We start from the raw sequence: 25,058 nt of genomic DNA, 5'->3' as shown, positions 1-25,058 counted from the left end.
CAGTCAATAAAACCAATTCCTGTCCCCCAGGAGCAATTCTGCTAAAGAGTCATCCGGCTCATGCTATTTAAAAATCTCTGCTCGCGGGAGAGCTGCCAGAATTAACAATCAATGTTCTAAATCAAGCGCGGCATCGCCGACGCAGTAATGATTTTTATTATAGAAGTATCAGAGAATTAAAAATAAATCTCTCCCCCAGCCCCAGGGCCGTACAGCAGGTCTGGACAGAGGAGCCTGAAGCCAGCACGGGATGAGCAGCAGCGTGCCCCAGGGACACTGGCTTTTGCCAAAGTGACAGGGGACAAAGCACACGACCACAGCTTTTTCTCTGAGCATCCCTTCTGCAAGGGAAGCTTCTGTGACAGTTTCTCAAATATAGGCCTGCTCGAAGAATTTTTGCAGGAAAATGTGCAGGAGAGCTTCAGCCTGACACTGATAAAAGCATTTTATTCTCGTGGTAACACATATCAAAGACCAGGTTGCAGTACCTGGCTGGGTGCGAGTGTCCTCTGGAGGGGAGCTCTGCCACAGAAACCCCAGAGAAATCCCCACTTGGGAAAACGTACTGAAAGGACACAAATCTTTTACCTGGATCTAATTTAAGTGTCCCTTCTCTGGATTATTTTTTTTTTCCACCAGTGCTTCAAGATCAGCTCTCTGCTCCTTTATCTTTTAAAAGCATCCTTGATCAGCATTACAACTTTGATGAGTGCCTCTCAAGTTCTCTTTTGGAAAGGACACAGTGGCACCCCTCGCGTCACAGCGCAGCAGTGCTGGGGACAGGAGGAAAGACCTGGCAGGTGCACACATCTCAGCTGGATAACAGACCTTTGCAAAATGAGATCAGTGTCAAAACACAGCTGAAAGGAAGGAAACCTGCTTAAAAACAGGCTCCAGACAAGCAGCGAGGCTGCGACCTTCCTGCTCTTCACAGCACTCTCCAGAAGGGGCACGGCTCCCAGCAGAGCCCAGCGAGCTGCTCACTGCTTTTTGGGTTTTGATGCATCAACTGCAAATCCTCGAACACAGACACGGCATGAAACTCACTCTTCTAGGAGACAGGCTTTATATGGTGGTGACAAACATTTCCATGAGCAATCCTGACACTCTGTTAGGGAAGTGAACCTCCCAGCATCACCTGGCTGCTGCTGGAGGAGCACATCTGCAATGGTCAATCTGCACCAAACCACAGCTTGCTGGTAAAATGCTTTTTTTTTAAAAAAAAAAAGGAATCACCACCCAAAATTAGTGTGAACAAACACTTGAGCTGTCTATACTATATTACACTACTTAGATTTGTCATTATTCCCTATCAGTCACAGACCTCTGGCTGCACCCAGCATGAAGGGTGCCCCAGCACTGCAACACACCTAATTTCTGCCCAAAGGTACATGGCACTAGGCAGCACTAAGCAGCAACCGTGGCACTTTTCCATGATACAAGTGTGTTACACTTACACTATGAGATTTTTATCTGGATAAGCACCTCAGCTAACACGGTTTTCCTTTGGGCACCATAAATGCCTGAGTAGGTGTACAACAGCCCATCAAAACACAGCCATGCATTTCCAAGCTTTCATTCAGAATACTCTAATCCTTTGGGATTAGGATATATGCCAGAAATATAGATCCTATATGCCAGAAATGATATAGTTGACTGTAGCAGAGCTCATGCTTTTGAATATTACCATTCAAATTCTGCAATTTATGCCAAAAAAAAAAAAAAACAACAAGTTCTCTTAGAGGAAAAAGGACTGAAAAGCAAGGGAAACGAAGCCCCTCAAAACAGCATTCTCTGCAATAATCCCGGACACGGAGAGTTATCTTTTCCTGTGCAGCCTGTGCTGTCAGGCAGCTGGGCTCTGCTCCTGTGCCTTGCAGGAGACCTTTGGCAGGGGACCGGGGGCTGCCCTCAGCTGCCCACCGGGAACCTTCCCCGCTCTTCGCCTTGGAAACCATGAGAGGGCAGCAGCCTCCTTCCGAGGAGGAACTACCTGCCTTTTATTTTTTTCCCTTTCTATTCTGTTTTTCTTTGAAGCAGGGACTAAAGGAGAGAAACACAGCCTTCTTCCAGCATTGTCGGTGTGCATTTCACATGTACACTCCGAGACAAGAAAACAGAAAAGCGTTCCCCAAATGGCACACCGATTTTAGGTGTGCTCTGCTCAACCACCCCACACATCTGTGGGCACCCTGGAAACAAGCACAACAGGTACAGCATAGAAGGCTGATGGCTTGCTTATACAGGACCCCTGGAAAAAGTTTTCTTGACTACCTACCGATATTAGAAAAGATAATTACCGAAACAACAAAACAATACACAACGATGCACGTGAGCCTGGGGAGCAATTCAAAGCTTCTCAGTCAGAGATGATGGTGTGAATTCTGTAGAGCTAACAAAGCTATTGATTAATGATGGATGGAAATATAGAGTCAAAGAGAAAGGATGATTTCATGCAGTCCCAGTTCTCAAAGTAAGGGTAAAAATAGTGTTTTGCAGAGATTGCCAAGAGAGCATTCATTTATATTTCTTGACAACATCCCAAATAAGAATAAAACAATATTGCTCAAAACTGTTTTCCAAATATTTATAGTTATCTTGTGGGTATAGGGAAGAAAAGACATCTGTGACCACAAATGGGGTGGCTCTCCCCTTCCTCATCTGAGATTTTTAAGAAAATTATGCATTGTGGAATTGTATTATGCTGCAACTTGTACGCATTTTCCAGTGCTGAAGTTAACTTTTCTGATTAAGAAATATCTGCTTTTCTTGGATTAGAAAAAAAAAAAAAGGATGTTTCATATCTAAATTTTTAAAACTTTTATGAAAGTGCACCAAAGCACAAGATTGTGAGTACAAAAGATGGCCAGCAGTGTTGGAAATCCTGCATTGGTGACCAAACCAACTCTAAACAGTATTTGGACCATTTATTTTCATGCACATTTTTGCATGTTAAGGATCAGATTCACCTTCCATTGCTCATCTCCCAGTGCTCCCATCTGTCTGATGGGACTATTTGAGAAGTGTCATTCAGTGCAGAGAACCCAAAGTGATGGGAAACACTTAGACTACTGCGGATCAGGGCAATACATCAATGTGCTGGTGCTCAGTCTGTCTACAGCCCCAAGGTAACTGTCAATGCTAATAAAGCCACTCAAAGATGGATGATATCCTAATTATAGGAGCTTCAAAGAAAATCACTAATTATAACAAAACTACAGCTTAATTTCCTAAGGTCTTTGGGGTTTAACATACACATTGTCTTCTCCTGCCTATGCTCTACTTATGTGCAGTTTCTGGCCTTCCTCCTGAATCTGAAGACTCCATTTATGAAATGCCATGGCAAGGAGGAAACAGAAGCATTTAATATAATGTGCCAAGAAATCATGGGTTAATATTTAATCACACCTCTCCCCCCAAAATTTAGTCAATCTCATGAATTTCTGCGTTGCACCACTGCCAAATGCTTCAGCAGAAACTGTTTCAACAGTGGCTTTTCACAACAGTTTCGCAGCTAGCATAGACTACATGTACAGGTTAGATATGCTCCTTCTCAAAAACAAGGAAGGATGCATTATGGAACAGGTTCAGAGAAAAGCAACGAGGGTTGGAAAGCGTTCTTGCCTGACCAGAGACTAAGGCAGCAGGCATGCAGCGGGGCCAGCCCAGCACCATGGGGCTGTACCAGTGCACAAGCTGCCAGCTGGGGCTGCCAGCCACAACCCATGCCCACATTTAGACACCCCGTTGCTGTAGGCTGCAGCGCTAAGTGAAAAGTAAAGTAAAATATAAGCTATGGGTCTAGAAATGGTGTAAAATCCAGAAGCCTGTCCCTTTATGAGCAAGACCCAACACACAATCTCATGGGACAGATAGGAAGTGTTTGTACAGTCAAAGCTGAGGATCAACGTCAGCTGGTGGCTTCACCAGCAGTTCCCAGCTAGGGAGTACACCCAGAGAAGTTAAAACCTGGATTTGTTCTGCTAAGGGGGCTAGAGACAAGCACCAGAAGCTCATTCTCAGTCTGCTTTGGTGCCTGAATGAGCTGCAGGGTCAGCAATGTGCGTGGATGACACAGGACACGAGGGGGTGCATCCTTCTAATGTCCCCTGTCCTGGTGGGAACCTCCCATCACCACATCAGCTCCAGCACTGCCACAGCTCCACTACTCTCACCTGCTAGCACTTTGAACTGCCTTTTAGAAAAGGCCTCTTCCCAAATCTCTGTGACTTTATTCTTTGTGACACAGAAGCACATTAAAGCAGCGGCTGAAATTTTCCTTTCCCAGGGGGAGCTGCTGCATCTGTGCTGGGGAAAAAAAAAGAGTTCTGCTGATTTTATAAAAAAGCAATTGGAAATAAGGAAGAATAGGAACTTTCATTGTCCTTAGCAGGCTTCAGATGAAGTTGTGAACAAACTAACATGGCAATAACATGGATCTCTTCATATTTACCCTCACTAATCTCATTTTCCTTTTCCCGTCCCCATTTAAAGACAACATGGATTAGAGAGACCCAAGAGTAGTTTTTGCTTCAACCACCAAGTTCTTGAGAGCATTTGTACATCTTTGTGTGTGTGTTTGGGGGGAGGCTGCTAGTTTAATACCTACATTAAAGTCATTAACAGTACTGAAAATCAAGCATTTCTGTACACACAAATTGTTACTACAACACTGATACACTACTGAATAAAAAAGTACAAGAAGTTAAGCACAGCAGTAAATAAATTATAGACGTGCCATGTACAGAAAATCCCATAAAGTTACAGGAATTGCAAATTAACCATAGTCAAGGGTTTCAGTAATATTTGTGTATAACCACTGTTATAATAACTAGATCAGATATTCCAAATACATTACTATCAGCCAATACTAACACATCAGACTTATTGTTTGGAAGACTTATCTGTTAGCAGACTTGTGTTTAGAAGATCACAGGGTGACCACACTCAAATGATCCATGGGATGATCAGACAAGTCCTTCATGACATGCTGTCACATTAAACCTTGCCTGCACCATAGCTCAGGAATACCTGGGCAGGTGTTTGCCAACATCATAGTCCACCCTTGTAGGAGCCCTGGGACTGCACCCCAAAAAAAGGCATGAATTTTGAAAATAGCCAGCAGAGGTATTGCACCAGAACTTAGCAGCAAAATCAAGCAGAGAATATTCTGATTGTACAATTAATTAAAAGCGTTTCTTTTCTGATACAGGCCAGCTACAGACTTATTGCTGATTCTCTCAACAATTATTAAGTTTCCTATTTTACATCACTTCAAGAAAACAAGCTACAAACACCTTCTACTTCTCGGTTTTGCAACTTACTCATTTTCCTACAACTTAATCATGACAACTGTTTTTGTGCATCGTTATGAAGCTAATACATAAACATCGATCTGTCAGTGCTTGCTCTTGTAGAGGTGGTTTCTACCTCTTTCACAGTTCTGAAACATGGCCAATGACAAGGCTGTAGCAGGAAAAGGACAACGTATTGCTACAGAACTACCAAATAGTTGCAAGTCAAGCCTTTGCAGTTGTAGAATAAAACAGATTTCAGTGTTGAGTGACAAAGATTGAAACCTGCATATCTTCTCTTCTTTCTCAGCATGAAAGAGATGACTCATTTGTAAGAAACAAATCTCCACTTCCCAGTAGGTGACTAAGTCTGGAACTTCACAAATGCTCCTCTACTGGAGAATTGAAGATATGGGCTTAGTTTTCTTTCAGATTTACACACACAATTTGCACCCTTTAGAATGTGGTGGGGATGTCTCTGCTCTGATGTCTAAATAAGAGACAAAGAGCTTGCATTAAGGCTCTGGTCAAAGCTCCTGGAAACACAGGAGCATCAGATGCCATCACTACTCTGCAAAGTGGTACAAAACCTCCAGTATTAAGGTTGAATACTTTAAAACCACTTTCCAGGTTATAACCATATCATACTCAGTCAGTTACATCAGTGGTTCCACATACTGAATTCACAAACATCTCCAATGAGCCAGGCAATTATAGCCCATGAATTCAGTGCTGAATTTATCAGAACACATCACAGAATGTATTTGCCCTGATCTGTATACCATGACCATATTACCAATAGCTGCTTTCTCTCGCCAGTCACACATTTGTGTCCACAATACACTCAGAGAACACAAGTTGTTCCAACCTAGACCTGTTTTGAAGGAGATGAGGTTCACAGACACAAACCTTCAGCATTTTCAGCACGTGTTGAAGAGTTTGGGGTAACTCGTAATCTGCATGCACAAGATGTAGAAAACCAGAACAGCGTCATTTTCCACAGTGACCTCAAAGGGGAAGAAAACGTAGGGGCTTTTTCTTTGCTTGGGGTTTTGAAAATCAGTTTTTTTTTTTTTTTTTTTTTATTCTTTTTTTCATGATGACATTTCTAAAACTTGAGCAGTTGTCTTGATTTTCAAAGAATTAGTTTAGATGTTCATCTTACAGACCACAGTACCTCTGAAGAACCTGAAAAACTATTTAAGTAAATGCAATATCTTCCAGAGACTCTGGAAAGCAGCAGGTCCCATTCCCATCCTTTCCTCATCACTTCACACCTGGGTACCTTCCTGTATGTGCAATACAACAGAGGCAGTGCCCGTAATACACGTGGTCTTCCTGCCATCCTCTCTCACCAGCTGGAAAAATCCCCTCCCTGCTCAGCACCAACTGCCTTCTCATACATTCCCCACTTACCTCTCACTTCTGTCTGATGCCAACGCTTTGGGGTTTGTAGTGTAAAATGAAAAATCCCAGTATTGCTGGGATTGTGTTCCCACCCACTGTGTGGGGAGGGTGGACCAGAGGCACTCAGAGGACATGCCACTTGCCAGGAGCAACAGCACTGTAGCTTTTGTACCTGTGTCTTAAGAGGATGTTTTTACCAGCAAGCTGTAAGTAAAAGCCAAGCTTTTATGAGCAAACCCATACATTTATCTAATTTAACATTCTGTTTGTGGGGAAGAAACAACAGCAAAAGATGCTAAACAGCCAGCATCATGCTATGTACCACAGGTTATGTGCTAGCCATGCTGCTGCTACCAAGACCCATCCAGCCAAGGGAAAACAAAATAGAAACCACACAGTAAAGTATTCACAGGAATAAACCTGCTGCTGTCTGCAGAGATCAGTGAAGTCTGAGCTGCTTGGCAAAAGACACTTCTCAAGTAACAGTTTCTAATTTATCAAGGTGGCTCAGACCATAAGTTGCTATTTTGCTGGCATGGCATCTTACCTGCAACGCAGCCATGGAGGATGAGCTGATGAGAAAACTGACAGCCCATATTCATCCATCTTCATTTGTCTGTCCCGATTGTGGGAAGATAAGTAGGGCCCCATGTCAGAGCGCTGGCTTTTACTCCCTGATACCATCTTGGAGGTCACTCACTTCCATCCCCCTTTGCTCCGCTTCCCTCAGTCCTGGCAATATGCGTTGAGACATGTTCAAGAGACCAGAGCTCCTAGACTTCAAAATGCTTTGTCCTTCCAACAACTTGCTGGACACAAAACTTTCATGGAAGAGATAGAAATAACACCACAAAGGGGTACCATTCAAGACAAAGTTTAAATGGGCACATCACTTAAATTCTGAATGGGGCTTGCAGTCTCTTGTTGCAGTGCTCCCTGCAGATCAAAACTATTGCACGCGATATTGATTTTAATAACACCTCTAGCTTTAATATGAGATAATGAAAGAAATAAGCCCACAGAAGTCAATGTGTCCTGCAGGTTGGTTGCAACAAAATGATGTGAATGAATGCCTGAGGGTGACTATTTCTAATCTGGAAATAATTTCTATTACTGAAAGCAAAGAAACAGGGTTACTGAAAACCACCTATAGCTTCTGGTCAATTCTGGGATACCTTTATGAAAGCCAGGTTGAAAACACTTTTAGGCAACTAATCAGTGAACAGCCTGACAAGTACAGGTAAGACTGGCAGGAAGCTACAATATGTCAGAGTATCCAAGCCTTTAATCATAGAGGAAGACAGCAGGTTAAAGAAACTATGGCATAAAAGGGAATTGAACAGGGTAGGATTTTATTTTAAAAAAAGAAGTCAGGGAATAGGGCAGTGACCTTTTCTGTAGATACTTCATCCTCTACGGAGGCAGAAGGAAGTTATTCCAAAAGGGCTTATTCCAGGAAACATTCCCTGGAATAGACCTGCAAGAATAAACACCAGAACTTTAATTGCTTGCACTGGCTGTCCACAATAATTTCAAGAGACAAATTGTCTCTATGAAGCCGGCACTTGCAAGGATCCTACATTCCCATGTATGCTGTTTGGTAGTTTGGAAGAGACGTCTTTTGTACAGACAAGTATTTTGCATATATGGACTGTTGTCAAATGAAATTGAAGGCTGAATCTGGTCATGTATCCTGGGAGATTTTCCTCTTGCAAATTCCAAGCAGCTGTAGCTACTTGTTAGCATTCATTAAGACCAAGAGCACTCATCCTCATCCGTGGAACAGCTTGAAGCCCAAGGATGGTTTTATTTCCCCAGGTTGAAAGAAAAAGATCGCTCTGATCTGATGGTGCAGTGGAACTGATTTAATTACAGTTGTGAAAAAACACTTTCAGAGCATTCACAAGTTCGTTCTCATCACACAAACTGAGACATGTCAATAAATGTGGGACATATCTGTGGATGCACTTAAACATGCCCAGGTGGCGCAGACTGGTGCTGGTGTCCAGGGGCAGCTGGCAGGGCCTCCTCCCCTGGTGTCAGGTGCATCACTGATCAATGGCAGGGAATGCGCCTGGGGGCTGCTGCTTCCTCCAAATCCTTTTTAGAGGAAGATATTGAAGCCAGTACATTCCTTCATAGAAATGGCAGGCAAGCCTTATTTTCAAAGTCTAGCAAATAAAAGGACTCAATTTGTCATTGTCAGGATGGGGCAGTGATCTTTTCCCTCTGAGCAGTAAAAAAACCTCCCAGCACCTAATGGTGCTTGGCACTGAGACATGATCAGGTGGAAGGAGCCTTTCCATTTGAAAGCAGATCTCATTTTGAAAGTTAGTCTTTTTAGGCAGGGTATGGCTAAGTTAACATGAACTGTTATAGTTCAGAAAGTGTTCACAAACATTTCCAACAGGTCTGTGAACTAATAAATGGGGGTAAAACTCATGGAAAATCTCTAAGTATAGTTTTCCTGGCATTTCAAGCTCAAAGCTTGTGTGTCTTACATCTTTATGCTGCCAGTCACACTGCTTACTGTTTTATTTCCTCTGTATCTAGCAAGATATCCCCTTACACCCGTAACCCCATTCTGAAATTCTGAGTCCCAGCACCACTGTTAAGATGGAGAAGAGCATGAACCAAGCCAGATGTGGTGTGGCAGAGGTGGGGGAAGGCCTTCTGGCATCCAGGCCAGAAGTGGCAGCTCAGAGAAATCCAGTTCTGCCCAGGTGGTGCTGAGAGCTGCTGTTCATCCACCTCTGGTTGTGAAGTTCCCCAGAAACCTGGGGCTGGGTCATCATCAGACCCAGAGCTGTCCTCCTTCACCTGAAGGAAACCAAGTTTAGTGTCCTTTCTCCCCGTGGTATCTTCATGTCAGATAAACATCACAAAGAACAACAACAAAAATTAGCAGTGCAGTTATTACCTGAAATGAAGAGCAAAACCCCAGTGGTTCTCAAACAACAGAATTTTAGAGGACAACAACACAAGACAACACTGGTGCATTTAGAGAAATGCCTCGCTAAATATCTAAGGCATGTTAGCCAGAAACTCCAGAGAAATTAAATAGCTCTGGAAGACATCCAGATACATCTAAGAGGATAGCAGGCTCTTGCGTTGGCAGTAGAGCTGCAGTCTACTTCAGAGGAGCTCTTCAGAGAGCAGAACTTTTGCAGAATAGCTGTGATTAAGTTTTATAACGACAGTCTAAAAGTATAACATGTCTAGAAAGTGCTACAAAATTTACCAATTGGCATGTGATTCAAGTAGATTCCAAAGAACCCAAAAAATGGGGTGTAAAGCATTGTTCTTCTCTGCCTACAGGAATCTCTGGTGAATGCAATAGATACAAGGTGAAACAAAGAATAAAGAGATCATAAAGGTCGCTGAGGTCTAGGGAAGAGGTGAAAGAGCACGTGAAATTATAAAAAAGAGCAGAAGCATGGAGGAATGCCATAAGGTCAAGGCTTGAGGATCACTGCAGTAAGTGCTGCCCAGCAGAGCACTGCAAAGGATGGATTAAGTATTTTAACTATGCACTGCCAGAGGCTGTAACAAGGATTTGAAGTTTCATTAAAGAGAAGTATAAACTGCAGGTTAAAGTCTTTCTCGCTACACTATCCAACACTACCCAAGCAGTCTCAAACCAAAAAAAAAAAAAAAAAAAAAAAACACAAAACTGAGATGAATTCATAATCTGATGGAAAACTAGACCTTCTCTGCGCATCCTGCAGATCTGAGAGCTGCAGCCTGCCCAGGGAGGGTGGCTTCATGAACAACCAAGCACACCCAGTATCTGCAGCCAGTGCTTGCTCCATGCACAGGCCAGCACAGTGTTTATACATTATGCCTCAAGTTTCTTTGTGAGAGAATGGGAGAAAGACAAAATTATGAAATAATTCAAGTCATTTTTACTGAAGACTCCATTCCTTTCTCTAGGATATTTCTATTCAAGGTACCAAGTAATTGCTTGCTCTCAGACAACTCCTGGTTTACTAAGGGTTTTCTTTGATCCACAGTTATCCAGCTGGCTACATTATTCAACTTCTTTCCAAGAACTTCCTTCTGTGGCCTTTATTTTCTCCTCTGTAAATCAAGATGTACACTGCTTCAGTGTCTGCCATGGACTTCTGAACAGTGCCTGGCAGGAATGGGCCAAACAGACTTCAAGTCCTTGCCCAGAGTCATATCACAAAACCAAGCCAAACACCTAGACTGCAGAGTTCAGCTCTGCTAATGTTTGCTTTTTAGAGTTCAAAAAGCTCTCAACTCACTAATCAGTGCAAGTACCACGTCTTGGACATAAACAGATACTTATTACTGTAAAGGTAATTTGTTAGAGTTATTTATTATCCAGCCCTAGGCCTTGACCTTTGTGCAGTTAATACAACAATTTGGTTTTCTGTACTTAATGCTTTATCTGAAACTGAAGCCAAATCTCTGCAAACAATACTTCATTAATAAAAATGGCTTGACACACCAGTATATTACTCAGGAGATCTTGGTTTGCAAATACTTCCCCCAACCAGCAGATTCAATTGACTTAATCCAAGTACACAAATGTCTCATCTCAAATCCAGAGAGATTTGCACCATGTAGAAATCCTGCAAGGTGCCTGCAGTCAGGAAATAAAATTTGATGCAGAGATTTTATGGCCTTGTTTTGCTGTCCTCTCCAGCCGCTGAACTTCAGGAAAGACTGCATTGTGCATTGTCTTTACTGGGCAATGCAGTATGGACTTGGTTAGTGCTTCTGTCTTGCCAGTTAGGTATCTGCTGCTGATTAAAGTTTGCCATTTGTCCAATATAAAAAAAAAAAGTGAAAATCTTCCAAGAGCTGTTAGCGAATTTCAGTGATTTGAAGATAAATATCAGTCACTGTAACCAGGATGCTTCTGGAGAAGTTTGAGGGAAAAATGGTCCCACTACAAGCCCTTTAGAAAGGCAGGAAACCATAGCCCTGTGCACTAAATCTTTCCAACTGCATTGACTTAAAATACAATTGAAAATATTTTATAGTTGGAAGTAGGTGTACATATACATGAAGTGATATACAAAATGTTGTGTAGTGTGGGGAATTGGTGGTCCAAAACGCCACAACCATAAAGGATGCCAATCCAATTCTGAAGCCCTCCCAAAGTATTTGAGAGGGACAGCACTTGACATACATAGATACTGCAGCAAAAACCTGCAGAGATTACACGTGAATGGTTTGGAGCAGAGAAGAGCTCATCACTCCAGCCCTTAAGGATCACAAACTGAGTGAGAGGCAGCACAGGTTGGTATTGCTCAGAAACTGATGAAGATTAACATTTTATTTCTCTGTAGAGAGCAACATAAAATGAACAAGACTCACTGGCATTTGGTTAATGGTGTCTCAACAAAAAAAGGCTCAGCAGATTAGGAGATGGTGAGTAGTTTATGATCAGTTTAATAAGAATAGGCGATAAAGTCTGGGAGACAGCATGACTTTGAACTGAGTCTGGAGTAACCTAACAAGCATCCACCTTCACTCACTGCCTTTCAGATTTAGCCATCATCCTTTTCCCTACTTTAGCCACAATCAATTTCCCAAGTAAAATACACATCCAGCTGTCTCTTTCACAACTAAAAAGTTAAAACTATTGCAGGAAAAAAAAAATGTTTTGTCCTATTATTCAATTTTTGCTGCTAATATTAGAAAATGGAAGCAAACAAAAATGGTTGCAGAAAAGCAAGATATGGAGAACATGCAAGCTCAGCTGCATGAAGGAAGACAGGAGCTTTCTGAACAGATAAGGGTGTTCCTCTGACCTGCTGTGACCTTAGTAAGGTACTAATTACTGGGCTACCAATACCCTTAAATCAAAAAGAAGTGTTAATTTAACCTGGCAAAGGATTAATTAGTTAGGAAAATGACCGAGGAAAGAAAGGACATCACTACCCTTCCATTTCCAGTTTTGTTTCATTTGCAAGCAATTTTTTTTAATATTAAATTACAAAACCAGGTGTGCAGAAGCTCTCAGTTGCAAGAATCGCAACTGCAATCGCATGCCTGAACAGCACAACCCTGAATCCTGGGCTGTAGCACCATAGGCAAACAGGACTAAAGCTGAAGTCTATTCCATCCCAAAGTCTCCTGTGAAGCTTCCTATCACAGGACATGCAGTCCTTCCAGATAAGAATTTGAGTGCAACCATAGGCCAAAAGGAACTGCTGTTCAGTCAGATAGAAAATGTCAAGTTAAGACATTTGTGCTACAAAACTGAGGAGATTGTAAAAGACTTTATATAGCAACAGCACAGCATGCAGCTTCCCTCTTGGTGTGCTGGGATACCAAAGATCTGGTCTTCAACCTCTGTGCTGGTCACACTTATTCTTTGCTAGCAAGTTATTAACTGAAATATTTCACAGAAAAGTATAGTTTCTGGAACTGAAGAAATGCAACTCTTTAGTCAGCAAAGAAATGAAAAAAGTTTTGGAGTCCAGCATGGGAGAAAAAACAATAAGACTGGAGAAGGCTGTGGAGAAGGTCACGATTCAGCCTCCCTGGTTGTGGCCAGGGAAGCAAAGCTCAATCCAAGTGAATTAATTCATCCACGGGCTTGTTTGCACTCAGATACAAAAAGATACCAAAGTATGAAGCCTGTAGAAACTAGGAAAAAAGTTGTATTTGGAAGAATCAGGTGCAGATGTTCAGCTTGAAGTTGAGAAGGAAAACAGTCTTTTTTTCCTGAAGCAGGAGAAAGGTCAGGACCACAGTAAAAACAGGCAAGTGAGGGGTTACCACAGCTCACGTTGTTAGAAGTTATCATTCAGAAGTCCTTCTGGACATTGCTCCACCAATGCAGCCACCAGATACTAACTGCAAGGACCAGGAGTATCCCAGGACCCCAGGGTGAAGGAGGGGATGGCAGCACAGATCCACTTTGCTTAGAGGTAAAGTTTCATCCACAGCATCTCCTTAGACAGCGTTCTTCTCTTTGGCTTTGTGGAAGGGGATTGCACCCTCTCCTTGAAGGATGTCCAAATGGCAGTTAAAAATAATAAGAGCTATATTGCAGAAGCAGTGTAGTTGATAACTTCTCCCTTTTTATGAGATTGGCACCTCTGTTGTGGTGTTACCATAGTGACAAAGAAATAAGATCGCAAACTGAAATAGTTACAACAGTATTTCAAAAAAAAAAAAAAAAAAAAAAAAAAAAAGGAAAGAAAAAGAAACAGGAAAACAAGCAAGTAAGGGTTCTTAAAATAATGCCCACTGGAGCACAAAGTCAGATGTCTTCCTGGGCTAAAACCTAAGGATTTACAGGGCACCAGGCTCCCAGGTTAGCTTCTTTTCTCCCCGTTTCTAACATGTTTTACCCTCTGGTGCCAGGTATAAAATTATGCTGTCTGTATAGAAACTCATATTTCAGCCCATGTGGGAAACGTTTGGACAAATGTGCTTTCTGAGAGAAAAGAAAACATTTTAAGACCCACAAGTATTTCGCCTCAGGAAGTTTCCCCTTAATCTTTGTGCTGACACCTTTCTCAGACACTCCTCAGCACTTTAAACCATGCAGGAGGCCAACAGCAACTATTCCCAAGGTATTTAGTTTCTCCCCACAGATTTTTGCAATGATTGTATGACTTCAGATCTGAAAGACTACTCTCCTCGTTAAATGACAGATAATTGAACAGGCGCACAGCAAGGGGCTGAACAATGATGCTTCCTCTAGAGCCCACAAGGGCAGCAACAACTGTTTCTTCCCTGAAAAGGGGCACAAGTCTCAGCCAACTTTTCTTTTTTTAAAGAATACTTTTCATAATAAAAAATAAATCTAATCCAAATCTCTGATTAGACTGCAATGCAGCAAAGACCATCCAAACATGATGAAGTGGTAACAGAGCACAACAAACACTGAATTTCCAGGACAAACCCAGCTGCAAACCCTGGCAGGGGTTATACCAACATGCAAGGAGCACTCTGCAAGAACAAGGTCTGCTCTTCTTGTTCAACCTCTCCTGCCTCAAACTCTCAGGTATATTGCAGACATCTACACCACCCCAAGAAAAGAAGTCAATTCTCAGTATCATCTTCTACAAGAAGTGTCTACTTATACAGTTAGAAAGTCAAACATCTAAAGCTTTAGATACATAAATGACAGCTCTCAGCCTCCCCCAGACTTCTTTAACAAAATACCATTTTTAGTGTAGCATGAAATTGCTGCCATGGAGAAGGAGCTGGGCCATGGACATTATCCCATTCCCCAGCATCTGTGCCTTTTGTTTCCAGTTGGCCTTAAGCTGGCCATAGCTTCCAGTTGGCCATAAGCTTCACCCTTTTCCCCGTAGCCAGGCACCCTCCTGCCACTGGAGCCAGTTGCAGATGTGGTGCCCCATGTGGGGAGGCAGTTTGGTGTTACTAATCCCTGGGGTTTCTGGATTGCTGCTGCAGTGAAGTACACAGGCAGCTGAGGAGCTGTGCCACAAGCACAGCAATTGTATCACTCCAACAGCATCTTGGCCATCTTCTCCAGGCTGGGAGAACAAACCAGTGACCTGCTGCTGGCCTGGAAACACTCTGGAGCAATTCAGTAATTTTATTTATACTGCTAAAAGGCATCTTGCATTGTCCCCAGTCCTTGCTTTCACTACGGTTTAGCACACGTGTTTATTTTCTCATATCTCTGTTGTGGAGGTTTGAGTCTTGGGGGAAAGAAGATGGATTTTGGCACCCCTGGGCTGTGAAATCCCTGCCACGCTGCCTGCCCACGCTGCCAGGCTTCCTGGACAGGTAGTGCTGGAAATGCCAGCCCAGAACTATACCCCGTTAGCACTGGGTTCCTTTCTAAGAACATTATTATAGCTGACAGTACAAGATAAATTATAGCACTTCTGAGAAATCAGCATATAAAGTTATCACATTTATATAAGGTGGCAGATCTCTTATACGAAAATGGAAATATATAGTGAATTTGGAGGAAAGTGTTTAAAACTTCAAGTCATTTAAACATTTTTCTTATTCTCATTCACTCTGGTTTTCACTAATTCTAATCTGTAGCATCGTCAAGATTAGCTTTTCTCCACTTTTTCTTCCTCACGTGAGGTGGGAAAGAAGGTGCTGTCATGATCCATGGGCATGTGCAGACTGCTACTTGTTCTCAGCTCTGCACCTGTCAAAGTAAATAAGCTCTGAGGACATGGAAAAATCCAGGTTCTGTGCTCAGAGAATTACCCTGGAGTGGAAGCTTTATAGAACTAATCATAGCAATGTTTCCAAAAAGGAAATAAAAGAAATCTGATATCACCATCTGTAAGAGAAATCTGTTTTAAACATGGCTTTCCAGATCTCCAAAACAGATTTGCTGCTTTACCAAAATTATCCTCACCCTTTCTGAAACTCACTTAAACATCAGAATTAAAAGATCAAACAAATGATTTCTGAGCCTCGTAATACTTTTTGACAGAGCAAAGTAAGGTCCTGAACTCAATATCAATGCCTTCCAATCAGAGAAATACTGTATTTTTTCCTAGTCACTGCCCAAATTCCCAAGTCTCTTAGTTTCTAAGGAAACTGGAAAACCAGAAGGTAGGGGAAGTCTCTGGGTAGAGGTAAGTTAAGTAGCTCTTTTATGACAGCCATTTATCACCACTGCCCAGCTCTTTCACCTTGGCTGTACCCATGCTCTCAATAGTTTCAAGCATCAAGTAACTCCTGGCAAACCTGGGGCAGGACCTGCAGTGAGCAATCACAAAACCACACACAGGGAGGGAGAGGAGAATGGCCTCCTGAGGGGCAGAGATGAACACACAAGTATCAGGATCAGCATCCTGTGCTTACAGCTAAGGATCACTGCTGTACAAGCATCCTGGGCTCTGAAAAGAGCATGAACATAGATGTGGGACAAGAAGAAAATGCTCAAGATACCTACTGCTGAGGGATGGACATTGGTGTGGAGATGAGGCTCAAGCAGGACATGAATCAGTGTATGCAGCATACTGCCCTGGGGTACCTATGCCCTCAGATTATTTTTTTTTCCAGTGCCTTGTCAGAGGCATTTCAGGGACTTTTCATACCTCTTTCCTCGTGCATCTCAACAACAGGTAGAGTCAGAGGCAGTGAAATCCAACAGATAAACCTCAGCCCAAGAACAGGGTAACTGATAGCTGGATTGAAGCACTCAAGGATTTCAAACAATTGTTATTTTCATATCCAAGTTACACAGCACAGAGCAACTATGATTGGAAACAGGTGGCTTTCTGTTGCACTGGGGATGGGGAAGCTAGTTTCGAGGAGGAAAAAGGAAGCTTTCCTCAGAGCCTCCTGCTGAGCTCCACAATGAAGTGCAGAGGATGGCTCCCAGGGCACTCAGTACCCAAGACCTTCCCCCACCTTTTCTCTATGAAGCACAGTGCTCCCACCTGCTGTAAGTTTCCCATTTTATCCCAATTCCCTGCTTTATCAGCCATCACACAGCACAGGCTGATGTGGTTCAGCATCTTGAACCGCAAGGAAGACTGAGCACAGTAAAAAAAAAAAAAAAAAAAAAAAAAACACTTTTGCATTTTAGGGCTGTACCACATGTTTGGGCTTTAAGAGCAGTTCACTTGGCCAAATATTTGCGTTTGATGCCATCTGACTTCTAAAACATGCCTGGGCTGAAATAATGCCAAGGAAACCGAATTCTCCCTCTCACAAGCGCTTAACCTAAGCCAACACTTTTTTTTCTTCCATTGGAAATCAGGACCACAGAAGCTGAAAAGGCACAATAATATTTCAGCGTCAGGCACAGCACTATGAGCTGCTTTGCCATTTGTAACCTTTCTGTATTTTGTGCTACCTTTTTACCTTTGGCTGAGGCATCAACATTATTATTTTGAACTTTACTGACAAAAATAGTCTGAAGCCCTTTCAGATGTTGTGCAGGGAGGGAAGACAGGCATTGATGGTTGTCAGAACATGGAAAAAAGATGGGAAAAAATATGTCTAAATGTTTACAAAAAATATCTTCCTCAGAAAAATACCTTTATCATATTTTAAATGGTAAAATGCGTACTTGCTCTGTCATGTCAGGAACACCATATAGAAAACTGTTACAGGTCCTTGCACCAACTTTATGACATAACCAACATGCCACTACACACGAACAAAACTCATCCAAAATAGAAGTCTTCCGTGAAACAGGGATTTCAGGGTAAAATTTCTCCCCTGAAACATGGGAGTGTTTCTGCCTTCCCCAACCCAGACCAAACCAGTATCTGCTGTGGTGCTGTAAAAACATAGGTCTGCTTTGCCCTCTTCCTCCTCACTTCCCAAGGCAGGACGGTATTTGGCCATCACACTCCAGCCACAGAGGCACCATGAAGTTAATCAAACTTAGGATCAATTTACAAAGTGCAGAAGCTAAAAGACAGGAGATAAATCAATGCAAGTAGTGCTGACATGAAGGAGCGATCTTAGACATGATGTGCCACGCAATCATGGCCATCCACAGCCAGACACTTGCAGAGTAAAACTAAAGTAGAGGGCTTAAATAGCTTTTTGCATGTCAAGTTTGCCTCTTGATGGTCTTTCAGGGAGGATATGGACTACCCAAAGGGCCTTTTGTTAGCCTTTTTGTTTTAAGCTATAAAAAGTGTCAGTATTTTTTTTTTTTTAAATTGACAGAAATAAAATTTAATCATGGCATCTTATTTCGACAAGAGGGGAAAAAACAAAGAACTGTTTACACTGCACAATCAATAATAGTCACGAAATAGTGCTGCAGGACATTTTTAATCAAACACTGGTGTACACTAGGCAAGACAGATTTCAGGCTTTAAATCATTCTGGAGAGCCATGCAGCAAGACAAGCTGTCAAGATTTTACCTGAAATTTTCCATCTGTATGATATTTTTGAAGAGAACCTGGACCTTGCTAGAGGCTCTGCAGTGGATGGTACACTGTCTCTTAATAAGATTTTCTTTCATTCTCTGAAGTTTGTGACAATGTCTACCTTGACATATTGCCTTCACAGTGACAGTAAGTAGGCATTTGCTCAGAGTTTACAGTTGAAATAGCTGAGACATAGACATGGCCTAAGATGACTCAAATGTCTTCTTTTAAAACCTGAAACATGAGGTGCTTTCAGCTGCCTCACTGAACAGTTCTTAAAAGCTTGCTCAAGTTTAAAGAACAACTCAAGAACAAGATGAAGCACTAGGAAAGATTATTTATTTATTTATTTATTGTAATTACCTTGCTTCTTAGAGGTGCTTTGAGCAGCACCACTTACACTGAAGGCAAGTCTTCAAAGTCAGGGTTTTTTGGAGTGCAACAAAGGGCACATCCATTTGGGGCAAGGATGGAGAAGAGAGGAGCAACAGCTCCTGCCCCAGTGCTTCCTGGCTTGCAAACTCTCAATATATATAGCAAAGAACACAGGCCACATTTTGGCTTACAAAACACCGCTAAAGTGATCCAGTTATGAGGACACTTTCCTCTCTACACAACAAAAATAACCCATTTAAATGGAGAATTAGGATACAACAGCACAGGACTATTAGAAAGAGAGATATAAATGAAATTTAATAACTTTATTTAAAAAAAAAAAAACTTTTATCTCTTATGCTCTCCCAAAATGGTTAATGCTAAAGCAATAACATTGTCCAGTGGGTGTAACTGCAGCTCATCTGCACCTCCACATTGTTCAGCATCCCCAGAAAAATTTTATCTTTTAAGAGGTCCCTGCAGCAACAGGATCGGATGTTCTATGCTCCAATTTTTAACATCAGTTAGGAAACTTTAATTAAGCATAAGGAACACAAGGAATTTTTCCAACAATTTCCTGTATTTTAATTTTGTTCACAAGTATTTTTGCTCATTTTCATAAAGTATATGAAAAACAAAAAGTTGATGTTAGGACTACTGGTAGGAGTTAGGTATTGGTATATACACCTGACTGCAGTTGTGAGTATACTATGAGGACAGGCTTTCTAGAATCCACAGAGTAATTCAACCAGCCCAGAGAGATGTTACCCATACCAGAGACTCCATTATTTTGCACATGACAACACTGATCTCAAACTTAAAACCTAGTAGATGCTGTGGAAGCCTACTAAAATAGGGATTGTTGTGTCCAGCTATCAGAATATTTATAATTTTTCCTAAAATTTTAGCTGTTTCTGAAATAGGTCTTCAGACCATGAACAGCACAGAAGCGATGTTGTTCAGTTTTCTTTGGGCAAAGATTAGCACTGCCCAGTTGTGACTGATCAATGGAAAGAAATTTGGTGGAAGCCACGTGCAGATTTTGAGCATTAGAAAGTTTTCAACTCCTTTACAATATCAGCTTTTAGCACCGTCTTTCAAAATGGCAGAGCAATCTTTTCACATCAGTTCACTCCCACAAGCAGTTGAGTGATAGATGGGCTTTCCTTGCAGTCACTGGAAATTAAAGGAGTTCAACGCTTTATAGCCAGTCTCCAATTGTCCAATGGGTGCTATATTGTACGTTATTTGACTATTCCATACACACACTGCTCAGATCCTGCCTCCCAGAAGCACTTTTTCAGGGAAAGAATACAATTTTGATTTATTCCTAGAGCAGTGGAAAACCGCAGTACAGAATTACTCAGGGGTAGGCTGCAGCATTATTAAAATTCATTACAAGCCCAAAGAACAAATTAAGTAGCCCCTATGCAGTGGGAGCAACATCAGAGCTTGAAATCAAGTCAGAGGCTCACAGCCTGTGCGCATCGCTGGGAGACACGTGGGCAGCTTCCCAGCGTCTCGTCACAGTTTTCCAGTTGTAAATTCCTGAGGTAAAAACTGGAAAAGAACATATTTCAACTTCCTTCTGGAGACAGCTACAGAAGGACTACAAAAAGGGTTTTATGGTAATAAATAAAACATAGGAAATTAATTTTAGGGCCCTGAGCTACCATAACATTCTAGGCACTTCATAAGCAACATTAGAACCATAAAGCATACAACAAAAAGCACAGGGTATTGGAGGAACATAAATATTTAATGTTTTATCACTGTGCCTTTGTCATAAAGGTGTTCAAATCCTACAAAGATGTCCTTGCACTCATCTTCGGGCACATAATCCTCTTAAAAGAGGAGGCCACATGCAGGGTGGAGGGGCTGCACCACAAACCCACCTGCTTTAGCTTCAGACAAAACCTATGTGGCCATTTTCTCATTTCTGAGGGGTGAGGACGCTGGGGTGACAGTACAACTATCTGCAAGCTGTGCATGCTTTATAAAAACGTTATAGGTTATGTATAGAAAGCTATTCAGTTCTACTCCAGCCATAAACAATGCCTCGTTGCTTGTGCCAGAACTGTGGCCTCTGGGTTAGAACTGAAACATATCAGTAAATATCTGTGTAGCAGGTGCTCAGAAGGGCAGAAGACAAGTTGTCCTGATGGCATGCACACTGAGGAACACATCAGAAGGCCATATCCTGGTGATTAATGGGGAATCCATGAGCCCTGATCCTTCCCTTGCAAAGGACAAGGGAAGCTACATAGGGTTTCGATCAAATTAGATATCTTCACGTTATAGCAGCCCTCAGACTTGGATCCAGACAATATATCTTAACACTGGTTGTAATGCAAAAGCCAGGCTCAAATCTCAGTCCTCCGTAACACAAGCTTTATAACTGTGATTCTGTGATTTTATTAAAGCCAAGCCAATGGCAACATAGGACCAATTATCCACATAAGACCCCAGCAATACGTATTATCTGATTTCATTCAAATTTTGTGAAAATTCAAGTGCTGCATAAGAAGAATAATTTTTTCATGCTCTTTCAAATTAATACTATTTTTTTTTCATAAATTAGTCAGGAAATGAAGCTATGAAGTTCTGTAATTACATCTAAAGCAATCAACTTATGAAACATTTTGAAGTGTTCACAGAAAGTCAAATTCTTACACTTGTGAGAATAATACACCTTAGACCTCCTTAAAATAGGATAGGCACTGAAGAAGTCAAACAATATTGAGTTTTCACTTTAGGACTATGGACCACAACAAGAGCAGATAGAAAAACATATGGAGAACCAAGGGTCAAAGGAACATAATTTTAGAAATGCCTTTACAGACTTTCTAATCCAAAAGACTTGATAAGTCAAAAGATTAATTCACAGACAGTCAGAGGTCTCAATAAGAAGTTCATAGCTTTTTTTTTTTTTTCTCCCTATTCCTCATAGGAACTTTTGCTTATAAGCCTTTTTTAAATATAAAAACGGAAATATAGAAAAAAAAAAAAAAAAAAAAAGCAACACATGATTCCCAAAGCCAAGATCACGACAGAAGTAATTAATTCACTATAAAAGAGTAAACTAGCAAAAATTCATCTCTTTTACAGAGTTGGTCATAGTTGGAAGGTTAAAACAAATATTACACTTTAATTATTCCGTACCAACAAATACACCTTGGGTGTTCAGAAAAGAGGCTTGATTCACTTAGCTATTGTTTTTCTTATCACTCTAATAAAAGCTTTTCACAGTAAGAAGAAGTAAGATACAAATACAAGAAATGTTTTGGTTTTTTTTACCGTTACCGAAGACTTCCAGCTCTTGCAGTGAGATCCTCACAATATTACAACATAAAATAAGCTGGTTTGGTTACAAAATTGTTTCACAGAGACCTGAACAGCCTACCACAGCAAACATTGCTCTGAATGAAGACTTCATTAAGAAGCAGGGACCACAGGTCCCTATTTAGCACCTCTTATTTCTTGATTGACAAAGTCAGATTTAGTGGGGGGAAAGGGAATTAGAGCTGTTCTCCTGGCAGGTGGTAAAAGGCTCATATAATTGTTGGTTAGATCAGCACAGGTTAGACAGAAAAACAAATCAGAATGAATCACAGCTGGCCCTATGGTTAGGGCATATATTTATGTATAATTAGGCAAATCCTAATTTACTTCATTATGGAGCTTTGGGTTTTTAACATAGAGTCCAACTAGTGAAAGAAACCTAAAAAATAAAATAAAATAATGCAATAAATGTTTGTGAGAGCAACTGAGGTGTACAGGTCCAGCTTGGAGGGGATATTAATACACATCTATATTTGAACTAGTGATCTGGCAGGTCCTCTTTAAGCCTGCAGCACATGTATGTGTCAAAAAGATATGGATAGAGTTCATATAAATTAGACTTTAGAGCTCAGTTTCTTTAAGGATAAATTTTTGCCTGGGTGGATGTTGCATAACAATTTGTGCAGGTTCTTGCTCTAAAAGGATTGAGAATGCCTTTGTTTCTATAAATACTTTGTGGCACTGGGCTTTAACTTGCTCTGAATTTGGTTTATTGCTGATGTCTGCCAATTTCCACTCACTTTTTAATTTGCTTCCTTTTTTTCTTTCTAACCAATAGCTCATATTGCATTCTAGTCATAGAGTTTTGGAAGCGGCTTTAGGAATGTGGTTAGCAATGCGTATAGAACAATATTTATTTATAAGAACACTTCCAGTTGACATAAAGGCAAAGTTCAGAAGAGCTGTCTGAGCCACTGCTTGCAGGTGCTGTCAGGAGAGGATTGAGGTGGAGATGTGGGGATGAAGGACAGCTGGAACAAAATGACACAGGACCTTCTCACATTGCTTAGAAGGTTACAAACGCAGGTTTTAGGGCCAAATTTTGCTAAGAGTGTGAAGAAAATTAAAAAAAATGAATTTGCAATGTAAGTGCTTGAGATTGCTTAAGACTAGAGAGCAAGGCTTTAAGTGAGAAAGAAATAATGAGGTGTGATGTATGATATTTGTAATAGAAAATTTTACTTCAAAAGATGTATTTTTAGCAGATGATCTGTAAAGTCTAGTTCCTCCTACTTTTTTTTTTTTTTTATCTTATAACAAACTCTTTTCCTTTTTTTTTTTTTTAATCCCACTGCTATTACCAAGGAAATAGACACAGAAATACCCCTTCCTTGTGGCCTGCATAATACGTGAGAAACAGTGAAATGTGTAGGTAATGTCTGTTTTCTCATCCAGTGAATCGAACTGAGCTTTAATTTCCCTGATATTTCAGTGTTTACTTAAGATACATCCAACTCAGCATCTCACCTAAAATAAGTAAATGCAAACTACATCATGCTGCCATACCCCATGTATCAAAACTGAACCTGAACAGACGGGCCATAATTTGTACTCAGATAGCACAGGCTATTAGGGAAAGCAACATATGTGGAAGGGTAGTGTTGAGCTTAATTAACGATGCTAACACAGGAAGCTAATTTTACTCAAAGTATGGTCATTAGAAGTCTTTGATGTATGTAATTTATCCACAGCCATTGCTGACATGTGCGTATGGAGATAACTCAATGAAGCATCATTTTATCAGTGGTAATGCTATGCTTTCAAGGACAATATTTGTTTAAAAATGAGAAGCTGCTGCTGTCTTGATAGAAAATAATGACCCTGAAAGGCAAGAGGCTGTAAGTAAGGTTGTGGTTTTCCTCTGGAAGGCCACATCCAGGTATCCTTTAGCAGCCTGTCAACCTCAGTGAGGCACCAGGAAAGTCTGAGATTTCAGTCTCTGTGACACTGCCCATCATGAAGATATATTAAACTGCAGGAACAAGACATTTAGAGGGCAGAGGTAATCCCAAGCATTTTATCTCAACCTCAACCATGAGCATAATTCAGCTGCTGAGATGAGCCCTACCCAAAACATGGACAGAGCCGGGCTGTTTCCTGAAAAGCCACGTCAAATACATCATTTTTTTGGATGTCAAATACATCATACCTTAAAAACAAAATAAAATATAATTTCCAAAAGAAAAATAAAGCTATAACTGTGAACTGCTGTGATGGCAAGGGCTCCACATTGAGCACTCATCTCACAAAGATGTGCTCTCAAAAGTTTGTTCCCCAAGCAAGTCTTTTGCATCAGTTAAAAAACAAACAAACAAACAAACAACAAAAACAAACACCAAAAAATATTATAGCTGAGAAAAAGAAGAAGAAAGCATTAAGAGGGCTATAAAACAGGTCCGAATCACTACAGAACAGCACAATGTCCTTCAGGGGCTGTTTCCCAGCCCAGGTCTGTACCAAGCACAGTAGTGTAGAGCAAATTTCTCAGCAGCAGTTTGTAGAGACAAACCTTGCCCATCTCCGCTCTTCCACCTGAGAAATTTTAACATGGGAAAGAGAATTAAACCCAGCGTGCTATTCAGGTAGATCTTAAAGCAACTGGACTTTCGAAGATCCTCTGGGGAAAAGAAAAGTTAATTAATGGTGTATCATCTCGAGAGTGTCTTCCTGAAGCCCCAGAGGTGCCAGCTAAAGCCATTACTGCCTCATTTACAGTGACAGTCATCTCGACTCTGCTGTTGCTCCCTTAATTTTCAGGGCAGAAGGAGTCAGCTCCTCATTAAATATTTGTATTTCTTCAGAGCTTTT

General features: G+C 41.2%; 1 long non-coding RNA gene across 2 annotated transcripts in view; it reads right to left on the bottom strand.

Moving 5' to 3' along the window:
• Positions 1 to 22,463, bottom strand: part of LOC311439405 — a 39,598-nt gene extending 17,135 nt beyond the window's left edge. The window contains exons 1-2 of one of the 2 annotated variants that reach the window (XR_014694706.1): positions 22,206 to 22,463; positions 4,176 to 4,328 (exon numbers count right to left, since the gene is read on the bottom strand). This is a non-coding gene — a long non-coding RNA (uncharacterized lncRNA). The remainder of the gene's footprint in view (positions 1 to 4,175; positions 4,329 to 22,205) is intronic. The other variant, XR_014694707.1, reaches the window with a different exon arrangement.
• Positions 22,464 to 25,058: the final 2,595 nt, after the last annotated feature.

The sequence above is a fragment of the Aythya ferina genome (assembly GCF_964211825.1).
Source record: "Aythya ferina genome assembly, chromosome: 7".
NCBI lineage: Eukaryota > Metazoa > Chordata > Aves > Anseriformes > Anatidae > Aythya > Aythya ferina.
This window is presented reverse-complemented; position numbering and strand designations above follow the sequence as displayed.